The sequence below is a fragment of the Eschrichtius robustus genome, chromosome 6 (assembly GCF_028021215.1).
Source record: "Eschrichtius robustus isolate mEscRob2 chromosome 6, mEscRob2.pri, whole genome shotgun sequence".
NCBI classification, from domain to species: Eukaryota; Metazoa; Chordata; class Mammalia; order Artiodactyla; family Eschrichtiidae; genus Eschrichtius; species Eschrichtius robustus.
Genome location: NC_090829.1, coordinates 72,810,264 through 72,819,764, shown reverse-complemented (window position 1 = coordinate 72,819,764; position 9,501 = coordinate 72,810,264). Strand labels below are relative to the sequence as shown.

At 42.4% G+C, this 9,501-nt stretch overlaps 1 pseudogene; it reads right to left on the bottom strand.

The window, feature by feature from the left end:
- Positions 1–725: 725 nt before the first annotated feature.
- Positions 726–1,825, bottom strand: LOC137765694 (THO complex subunit 7 homolog pseudogene; annotated as a pseudogene).
- Between the last annotated feature and the right edge of the window lie 7,676 nt (positions 1,826–9,501).

The window sequence follows — 9,501 nt, the reverse complement described above, 5'->3', positions numbered from 1 at the left end:
CACACTAGAATCCCCTTAGAAGATATGTTTTCTTAGCACTTTGTCTATGATGATGGAAACTCTGCTGCTTATCCAATAGCCATTCTTTTGTAGGTATCTATATTTTCGTTAAACTAGCTTTTTTTTTTTTTTTCCTTTTGGAAAAATTGATTTTTAATTCTGAGTCAATATAAGCAAATTTTTGCTTCATAATTCTTACTAATAATGGAAAATAGAAATATTTATCAGGGTATAGCAATTCTGCAAAGAAATTTCTCCCATGAAATTTGCCAGATGAAATTAGAGGAAGCACTTAAAAGTATTTTGACACTTTCACTGTGACTGCTATTGAGCTAACTTTAAACTTTCGTTTTTAAAGATACGAGTTTGTATCAAAATTACAAAAATGTAGCATTATTAAGGTATGATTCATGCAAAATGCTATGTTTCTGAACTAAAATAAATGGATAAGGATAGACCCTAATAAGTATTAGACATGTAATTCAATACATAAGACAATTATAAGTGATTCAGACCTGGCTTAATTTTTTAAAAAGATCATGAAATCCTTTTTGCAAGACTCTTGAAAATGACTCCTACAGAACAAAACGATAGAGAGAAAACATTTCAACAAAACATTTAACAACCACATTGCTGAAGTATTAAGGACAGAGATCTAGAAAGTAATGCATATTGATTTACTTTGCATCTTGTAATTACCTCTGATATCAGTGATTCTTAATATCATGGAACCTCTCCCACAATAAGCATACACCACAAACATTTTGTACATAATTTCATAAGTTCACAGCCCTCCTGAGAGCCTATTCATGGACTTCATTTTCAAAAGTGGTAACGATTTCCAGAAATTGACTAATTTTCTCAGGTACATCCTAGAAATGCCACCTTCTCACTATCTTCCACTTATTTTGTGAGCAAATCAATGTTACCAGTTAAAAACTACCTAGAATACCAATGAGCACTAACATATCTGGCTTGAAAATATTTCATTAAACATTTTTGGATGTTGCTTCCTATCTTTTAAGTATAAAAAAGGCATTTCAATAAAAACAAATATATAATGAAGTCATCTCCCTTTGTGTGAAGAAATATGAATGAACTGTGCATTAAAATTTAAAAGCAACGTAGTTCACTGCCAAAACTTTAAATGTCTCAAGAGCACAACAAATTCTGAACACACTAAGATCATGTTGCTACTTCAGTATTCTTGGGAATGGTGAGTGATTAGTTGGTCTATGGTTTAGGATCAGTTTCCATGCTTGTTTCTTGAGCTTCTTCTACCTCTGAGAGCTTTTCATCATTTTCCAGTGTTTGCTGAAGTTCATGGATGGTACTAAGAAGAACATGAAACTGTTTCCTTCTCAATTCTAGCTTATCTTCAACACTTTCTTTAATATGTGAAAGATGCTCTAATTCTTTTCCCAGAGCCTCTAGTTCCTTTAGTGTCTCATGCCTGTCTGGGTGACGCTGGATCACTTTTGCCAATGCATCATATTCTTGGAGATTTTTTCATATTCGTTTTGCTTGAAGAATTTGCTTTTTGCACTCAGCAACTTTTTCATGTGCTCCAGCAATGCTACATTCTATTTCTTTGTAAATTTTTTCATAATTTTGCATTTCTCTGAGATTCATATCATACACCAGCAAAGTTTTGCCCATTGAAAATTCACATTGGGACAGTGTGCTCAGCATACGTTGGTACTGGCTGTATCCCTCTTCCTGGGATCCAGAGTTGCACCATTTAATGAAACTTTTCACTAGTAGATTAATTCTCCGATCATCTCCAGCGCCATCTCCATCAATTAGGAGACGCTTCCGTATGACTTCGTCTGTAAAAATGGGAATAAAACTATCCACTTCATAGGACTGCTGTGAAACTTTATGGAAATAAAAGTGTACAGAGGAGCATGATGCCTGCTTTCAAGAAATAGCAATTCTGTGATCTAACAGTGAGGATCAGCATTTCTTTTCTGAAGGCAGTTTAGCAAGAAATTCTGCAGGCACACAAACACACCACTGGCTTTTTCTTGGTGTTCCTAAACACTCTGGATCCAAACTCTGGGGAGTGGGATTAGCAGTGGAAGGTGAAGAGGGGAAGGTTTTCACTTGTCACTTGGTGCATTTCTTCTTGAATTTCCTGACGTGTATTATTTGTCTTCCTCACAGTATCAACAGTCGTTATCGTCAGTCACGGCTCCCATGGCGTGCGCGGCGGCGGCGGTGGCGCAAGCTCTAAACTAGCTTTTATGATTTTTTTTTTTTTTTTTGCTTTTATGATTTTTTTCTTTGTAGATGTGCATTTATGTTTATTTATCCTGCTTGGGGTTTAGTGTTCTTATTCGATGTAAGGGCACATGTCTCTCCTAAATTCTGGAGACATCTCAGCTGTTATTTCTTTAAATATCATCTCTTTTCCATTCTGTGTATTCTTTACTTTTGGAACTCCTATTAGATATATATTGTGGCTCCACAATCTCTACTCTACATCTCTTAATTCCTCTCTCATATTTGATAGCTCTGTGATTCCTTAGCTCTGTTCTCCTATTCACTAATTCCTCCTTCATTTGTATCTAGTAATTGTTTAACCTGATTATTGATTCTTTAAAAATCATTTGTTGTATTGTTCAATTCTGTAATTTTCTATTTGGTACCTTGCCCAATCCTTCCACTTATCTTTTATAATAATCTGCTTTTTGCCCTATAAATCTAATCATTTTTAATTTCTTTGCATTCTACAAACATACCTGTTTTGAAGACCCTTTCAGACTTCTATATAATTTTTAGTTTCTCACTTGTGTTTGTTTAATGTACTTGCTGATTATTGCTCATGGACTTTCTTGCAAACTTTGTAATTTTGTCATTGAGGAATTGTTTTCTGTGGGGTTCCTATATATGCTTCAATTTTGGAAATGTTCCTGTGGTGTGATATTGGGATTACCTCTGCTGTGTCTAAAGGATAAACAGTTTCTGGACCAGCTTTTATGTGAGCTTCTAGGCTCAGGACATTCATATCATGCTGATTGTATGAGAATACCTGTCCATATATTTATGCCACACAGACTAGAAGTTTAGATATCTCATGGTTACTATTTTCATCACAGGTCAAGTTATGTGACCCACTTTTGTGCCTAATATTTGGGTCAGCAAGCAGAATTTTTCTAATCCCAGTTCCCAAATAGAGAAACCATTTCTTGACTCCTGGTTTCATTTAAGGAGCTTAGTTCCAATATCTCTGCTATCTGCAAGACTGCAGCTTTTATATCCTTCCATAGGTGAGAATTAAAATTACAGCCTCTCTAAAGACTGTATGATTCCATTTATATGGAATTCTGGAAAATGTAAAAATATTGGAAAAGAGACATATCAGTGGTTGCCAGAGACAGGAGGAGGTGGAAGGGGTTGACTACAAAGGGAAGAGGGAAGTTTAGGGGGTGATGGAACTGTCCTATGCCTTAATTGGCTTAGTAGTTATGTGACTGAATGCATTTGTCAAAACCCATAGTACTATATATTTAAAAGGATGAATTTTACTGCATGTAAATTATACCTTAATTTAATTTTAAAAAGACACAAGATTGCATATTCAATTCAATATAATTTTTGTTAAGTTAAACACACACGCATACACACAACAACAACTCAGCCTCTAAGGCATATGCAAGATGGGTTCAACCCCTGGTCATCACTGAATCTCCTATTCATTCAAGCATCCACAGATTTATTTAGCTTCTGATCTTGGTTTCAGGTTAAGAAATTTAATTTTCAGTGTTTTACCTAGCATTTCTATGTGTTTGGAGCAGGAAGGGGACTTGCCACGTCAATTCAGATCACTACCTTGACTGGAAGTCAAGTGCCCCATCATGCCCCCTTCACGCCACTGCACTGCTGTATATGAAGTCCCCTGATGGGCTTTAGTACCTGGAAAAGATAATGCATTTTCCAAATAAGCAGCATACACCATTCTGGGCGGCTGGGACTGTCCTGCTCTCTCAATCTAGGTGCTGGGTCTTTATCTTCCCCTCTTTTTCCTCAGGGTTCTGCCTCTGATGTCGTTGAAGTGCACTCTGCCCCCATGGGTGGGGTCCTTCCTGCAGTTGGTGAGGACCAGATTGTCCTGGAGTGATGCTGCTATAGTCAGTACAGTGTCCATCTGTGCTCAGTGTCTAAACAAGCCTCTAGGGCTTGACTCAGCATCCATGAGGCATCAGCACTGGCATCTGCTTCAAGGGCATGCTAGGTGCCCAACAATTTGGGCAAGTAATGGCATTTCATTTGGCAAAATAAGAAGCTGTGTCACTGAAAATAACTCCAGGAGGTAGCACGACTTCTGCCTTAATTATCCACATTGGCTCATGAAATGAACTAAAGCTACTAAGATCCAAAATGGATTAAGAGTGAAGTGGTTAGGAAGTTACAAATCCTTCTCCATGCCACTGAAGATGAGCTTTCCAAGCCTCATGTAAAGAGAAATGGAATCATTAAAAAAAAAATCATTAGAAAGTATATAACTAATGTATCATTTCTTCAAAATTTTAAAGCATGTTTAAAAATTTAGAGCAATACGATGTTATGGTTTTTGTAAAACACACACAGAAAGATATATGAGAGAGAGGAAAAGAGTGGGGAGGGATGCGGGGAGAACATCAGAGTGAAAAGAACCTCCAAGAGATGATCCAGTACGGCCCTCTGGTTTTACTGCCAGGGAAATGAGGCTCAGAAAGGGAGAGCAACTTATCCAAGGTTACACAGCTGACCAGTAGACCAGTACGGTAGGTCAGTAGAGCCCAGGTCTCCCGAGTCCTAGTTTAGGACTTGTCCCAGTGGGTCTCCCTGCCTTGAGGTGCCAGATCAGCTGTGCAGCTGGGGATTGCTGAGGGAGCCTAGGGACAGTGGTCCTGGAAGCTTTCTTGGTCCTGAGCCTAGGGGAAGGGAGAGCACCTGGGTAAGAGGTGAGGATGAAGGCATGGCAGGCACCAGCGAGCATCTGACCTGAAGCAGAGGATCCTTCTCTTAGCTCCTTCATTAGCACAGCCAGGAGGAGGGGACGTGAGTTCCCCCAGGCCCTGAATGTCTGAAGCACTGATGCTCTCAGGAAATGGCAGTGGGACTCGGGTCACTGCAGTCACTAATGAGGCTGCTTTAATAAAGACGTGGGGCTGACTGAAGGGGAAATGGACACTCTCTCTGAACGTGATTTGCATAGCCTGATGTGTACTTCCATCTTAGCCTCTAGAACAGACTCTGCCCTTAATGTGTGTGTGGATTCATCTCATCTACTAGTTCAGGAGCCCTTCCAGGTTGGAGGGGGGAGTGGGGGTAACAAGGGTGGCGACCTGCCCCAGCTGTGAGAGTATCGTATCACTGACGTTGTTCAGAATCTCCAGTGCCTGGTGAGAGGAAAAGGCAGACTGACTTTTAGTCAGTTCTATCAGTGTTTTGAATTCTCTGCAGACAACGCACCCCCGCTTCTTTCTGCATCCAGGGAGGATTGCTCTCAGTGCCACCATCCCCCGCATACCACTCACTATTCACAACCTCCTTAACAGATCTTTGTGTGGTTATCTACTGACAGCAGGGCTGGGTCGCATGGCCATCCCTGGATGAAAGGGCAGCTGGGAAAGCAAGTATTTACCAGTTCCAGACTCTCCAGTGGAAGGTGGCAAGGGAGGGGACTTGTAGGCTGCCATACCCTTCAATGCCTCTTCCCTAAAAGGGTGAGGCATTAGCCCTCGCAGCTGGCAGGCAGAGCCCAGCTATGGCCCAGCGTCCTGGGAGTATTCTCACCCGTCAACGGGGAACAACGGGCCCCCCCAGCCAGAGCCAGCTGTATTGGACGGCTATTGCCAGGATCCCCCATGACAGAGCCAGGGGACACAGGCGCTGAAGAGGCAGACCCCACAGAGATGAGGCGTGAGGACATGTGTTCTGGGTGCCTTGAGGCTCTGAACAGTTCTGGAGATGGAGCCATCCAACGGATGGGAATGCAAATTTAAATTCAAGAGTGTCTGAAGGAAGTTGACGTTAACCTGAACAATCTCATCCAAAATATCAGTAACAACTAAAAAATTCCAGTAGAAAAGCTGATATTTGGTTGTTGCCGTTGGAATATGATGTCTTCATCATCAGTTACCAAAATCTAACATTCCCATGAGTGATGCTAAATATTCCCATTGAACATTCCAATAAGTAAATTAGATAAATTTGGTGAAAGGTTTGCTCGGCAAGTTGAGTTCTGCGAATTTGTTCCCAGTGAATTGGTTTCTCAGCTTTCTGTGAACTGACATCTGCTGGGGTGACCTAGACTCACCTTCTGGATGGAGATGGGAGGACTGGAGTTACTGAGTCAGAGTCCTGGGGATGAGAGCAGACACTGTGTTTAGGGAGTGGAGCTGTGACCCAGGCCCTGAATGGTCCTTGTGTTATTGCAGCTGAGTGTGCACGGTGTCAGCTTGGCCGAAGTGAGCTTGCTGTTTAACTTCCAAAGGATCTTTTTGGACAAATTTACTGCAGAAGACATTTTGGTGATGTTTGTTGAAGCATTAGCAGCTTTGGAGAATTCAGAAGCTTGAGGGTCTTTTCCTTCTCAGGAAGAAAATGGCTGATGCTTAAGACCCCCAGCTGATGCTTAGAAAATTATTTGCAAAGGTGTTGAGGACCTGAGTCTGGGCAAGATGAACAGATGCCAGAAAGGGCCAGAGTGAGAAGGAGGTGAGACAGCTACACCCATTCACAGCGGCTGGTGTTGGAAGGAAAGGTGTGGAGCTGTGCCACCGGCTGGCCTGCTAAGAGGGACCTTGAGAGCACCTGTGAGTGGGGTGGGACAGGCGGGGGTCCTGGAGCACGCAAAATCCGACATTATGGTGCATATCCAAAGGGTACTGTCACACCCAGTCCTTGTTAGAATCTCCATACTGGATGCAAAAAAAATCGTGTCCTGTTTATTTTGCAAACGATCACAAAGTGTTAGGTGTGTGTATGGGATGGCTGAGGTGCGGTTATTGGGTAAAAGGATGCTTTGCCAGTTCTAGAGCATTGCTAAACGGGTCCATTTCTAAAAACAAAGCACATATTTGTTGATTGATTTAATTGTTAATTGCAGTTTTGCCTGCCGATTTGCATGACTACTTGAGTACAGAATAAGGCACGCTTAATCATTGTTGACATTTTTCTAAGCACAGTGTTGGCAGAGGTTAGAAGTTTTATAAACATTTTTTTCTGGGTAAAGAAGCTTCTTCAGGCTGGGGATGGGGAATTGTTTCAGTGTAAAGAATCTTAAGAGCTTGGACAACACAGGCTTGTGGTGTGCGGTAAAGGGCTAAGCAAGGGTTTTATTCGTGCTGTGTCTTAGGAATTGGAGCAGATCCAGGGCCCTTGAGAGAGAGATTCATGATGTTGTCTGGATGTCTGGGGCCACCTGTGTCCTGGGCAGGCCTGAGATCCTGACCCGTTAATCTGTGGCCTTCACACTTGGCATTTACTCTATCGCCCTGTAGCTAACTCTTTTTATAGCATCCCTCAGCTCCAGCAATAACCAGGAAGCAGTCTGCATACCCCAGCCCTTTCAGAATGAGAGAAACCCCCCAGAACATCTCCAGCAACACATATATGGGAAAAGGTCAGATTTTATCTTAAAAATTTCACATTGGGCAGGAAAATGCCAGTTCTGTGGAGGGATACCCCACAGGACACTGGAAAAACAGTGTTCTTAAATATGCAAATTGCTCCAAGAGTGGTTATTGGAGTGTCCCTATTGCCCACACGATAGAATTTATTGGGTTCTCAAAATAGAGAGGAAGTGTATGCACTGTTAGTAGCTGTATTACTTATCTGTTGCTGCATAGCAAATCACCCAAACCTTAGAAGTTAAAACAGCAATAATCATTTAGTATCTCTTGTGGTTTCTCTGGATCAGGAAGTGAAGAGCAGGTTGACTGGGCAGTTCTGGCTCAGGGGCTCTCCTGAGGCTGCAGTCACATATCAGCCAGGGCCACAGTCGTCTGAAGGCTTGTCTGATGCTGGAGGATCCACTTGCAAGGTGACTCACTCTCATGCCTGGGAAGCGGGTACCAGCTGTTTGTGGGAGCCTCAGTTCCTCTCCACATAGGCCTCTCCACAAGGCTGCTTGAGTGTCCTCCTGACATGGCGGCTGGCTTCCCAGAGTGAATGATCCAAAAGGCCAAGGAGGAAGCTGCCGTGCCTTTTATGTCCTAGTCTTGGATGTCATACATTGTCACTTCTGCAGTGTTTTATTCCTCACTCAGACCAGCTGATTCAATTGAGAAGAGACTACAGAAAAGCTTGGCTATCGAGAGGTTAGGGTCTTTAGGGAACTTCTTGGAGGCTGGCTACCAGAGTCAGTATAAAAAGCAGACTCCATGAGTGTTACCTCTAATGCACCCAGGCGATACCAGAATTTGGTTAACTGGGCCATGGTCTTGGTTATTTCCTGGTACTGTAAAGGTCGTGTTTTAAATTTATAAATCAGGACTTTGTACCACCTCAGCCAGACTTTCTTTTGCTTCTCTGTGTTCATTCTGTAAAACAGTAAATCTCTCTCACCCTGGTTTTGTCTATGTTGAATGCTTTGTTGCCTGCAGGGGTTGCTTTGACAACTAGAGTATTTTGCTGGGGATCAGTCGAGGCACATCATCTGTTTAAGCTTCTCACTCTTCATCCAGTCCCAGGTTGCTGTCATCTCATTATAGTCTAAATGTCCTATTGCCCTTCAGTGAATTATAAAAAAAAGGCATTTCTCAGGAAGAAGAACATCATCTTTGGCTAGTCAAGCTTCTTAGTTGCAACAGTGGAAAGCCATTTTGCTGATTTATACCAAAAATAGGCTTATGAGCTTAGAATATAGGCCAGAACAGAGAAGACTAGCAGTGCTCAGTTTCACAGCCAAACTGCAGCCCAGAACCAGGCTGGGGAAGATGCTGTTGTCGCATCTGCAGGGAAACACAAAGCTTCAACTGGCATCCCTTGTACCCCACCACCATCACCACCCCAGGATGCTGAGCACTCGAGCACTTGTTACTGTTGGCTTTGCTTCTCCTGCTGCCCTCCCCCTCCCCCAACAGTGGCTATCATGACCACAGAGTCTGCCATCACTGGAATGCTCTTTCTGTTGACCCTACTGTTTTTCATCATCAGATCCTGGCTCATATCTGGGGCAGCTGAATCTGACTGGCTGAGTCCAAACCATGTGCTCCTGTCCTTGCTACAAGGGAGGCTGGAAAAACACAAATCTAACCTTCTTGGCTCCACAGTGGGAAAGGGCTCTGCTTCTTATCATGACTCATAAGGTGGTAAATTCACAAGCATGGGGGAAGGGTTCCAGATGCTGGGCGTCAAGACAACAGCAATTACCAAACAAATATCCTCTATAATTAGTTCCTGCCTGGAGAATGATATTTTTAAAGAAAAATATCTGGAAAGCATGTGAAAAGTTGACCTGGGATGACTGATTTGTCAAAAGATCAAAGGGACGTCTACAAAAAAATT